The sequence below is a fragment of the Gavialis gangeticus genome, unplaced genomic scaffold (genome assembly GCF_001723915.1).
Source record: "Gavialis gangeticus isolate Ggan-Ray unplaced genomic scaffold, GavGan_comp1, whole genome shotgun sequence".
NCBI classification, from domain to species: domain Eukaryota; kingdom Metazoa; phylum Chordata; order Crocodylia; family Gavialidae; genus Gavialis; species Gavialis gangeticus.
This window is the reverse complement of record NW_017729032.1, coordinates 146,434,732-146,436,476: the sequence shown is the minus strand read 5'-3', so window position 1 is coordinate 146,436,476 and position 1,745 is coordinate 146,434,732. Positions and strand designations below refer to the sequence as shown.

General features: G+C 33.5%; 1 protein-coding gene across 2 annotated transcripts in view; it reads left to right on the top strand.

Moving 5' to 3' along the window:
* The first annotated feature begins 269 nt into the window (after positions 1–269).
* Positions 270–1,745, top strand: part of NCK2 (NCK adaptor protein 2) — a 157,377-nt gene continuing 155,901 nt past the window's right edge. Inside the window, exon 1 of one of the 2 annotated variants that reach the window (XM_019524955.1) lies at positions 270–392. The gene's annotated coding sequence lies outside the window, so the exon portion shown is untranslated. The remainder of the gene's footprint in view (positions 393–1,745) is intronic. The other variant, XM_019524952.1, reaches the window with a different exon arrangement.

Genomic DNA, 1,745 nt, shown 5'->3' with positions numbered 1-1,745 from the left:
CAGCATTTTTCCAAAATTCATTTGTAAAATTAATTTGAAAAAATGCTGAGTACAGTAGAGCGAAGATTTTGGAGGAAGATTTGTGTTTCTAGTTATTTACATCTTACTCTTAAGACTTTTTTTTTATTTCCAAGTAGTGCTTAGATTCATATAGTATTGCGAATGCATTCAGTACCTCTTAATCTGTCTTCTAACAAAACTGTATGAAGAAGCAAATATTTTAACATTTAATGTTTGATGTGACCATTTCCTTACTACTATTTTTTTTTTTTATGTTTGTACATCAGGACTAGTGCAATTGAAAAGGAAAAGTAAGAAGCTAGACTCGGATGAAAAAAATCCACCAGTGATTTGTGCGCGCGCATGCATGCATTTATCAGTGAGTTTGGAAGGTAGGCAGTGTTTTAGTTTATCCCAAGCTACTAAGTTTTATAAACTTGTGTAAACATCTGTATGTACTGACTTTAGAAAATGTACATGGTACAGATGCGTAACTTTGGGCTGTAGTACTTCACAACATAGTATTGTATGGTAGTTTACTGCCTTACAGTAGTAAGTACATTTTATTTTAGTGTTTCACATTCTTTATTAGTTAAAAGTGTTGTCTTCCTATGCTGTCTAATTTAGAGATACAGATTGTTGGATGCTAGTTGCAGTTTTCCTTTTTTCATTTGTTCTATAGTTTGAAGTTTTAGGCTGCCTTTAGTCATTCTGCTTTGCACAGATTCCCTCAAATCATGGTAACTTTGTCAGACACATTTCTTTAAAATTATAGTTTCTCCATAAATATTGGCAAGGGTATGTGCAGTTGCATGGCATTTTTATACAGGTTGATGGTGTAAATGTTTTTTATCTCAGTTAATGGAGAAATGGGATATGGCATAACGGCTGTTAATGGAAAATAGTGAGACTTTTAAGCATCAGTGTTGAATACCAGAGTATCTACGTTGTGTTTTTAGATGTAACAGTTTGTGAGATCTTTATACTGAAAGGGATGTACACTAAAAGTGCAAACTTACTGAATGTTGCCTGTATATTGTGCTCGGTGTTTATGCTGTCAGGTTTTGTAGACGCTCTGAATTTGTTAACACTGATGAACATAGAAATATTTGTATTGAGGATGTTTCATGTTACATTTTGAATTTCACTTAATGTCAGTACGGAAGGAAACTAACATCAATATACCTAATAATTAATGTTATAATAAAGGATGTGTCCTCCATTTGACACTGAATGACTTGCTGCATTACATTAAAAGGCTTAAATTTCCAGTATTGAGGGCTCTGAGTGACCTAATTTAAGAATGATGTAATGAGATGTCTGTAGAAGGGCTGTGAGTTGTATTTTTTTAAAAGTGAGCTATAGTAAAGCTTGTGTTTAGCACAAACATCAGAAGATGACCAATCTTTATCTCTCTCAGGCTCTTCAGGAATTCATATGGAATCATAATGATAAATCGTATAATCATACTCTAAAGGAACACTTTCGTCTATTGGGGCATGTATAAGCGTTTGTTTAAAAAAAAAAAAAAAAAAAAAAGTCTTTGGGCTTTTTACCTTTACTGCTGTATTTATCCCCAAATCCAAGATGACTGAATGTAAGGCAACCTCACAATAGTTAGACTTTATACATGGAAAATTATACATTTGCTATGAATTTTAAATTTTTCCATGTTCATGGTATGGAGGGTTATTTTAATTCATTGCCTGTCCCCCAGCCACTTCCCTTCCCCCCGCTGTTTGTGG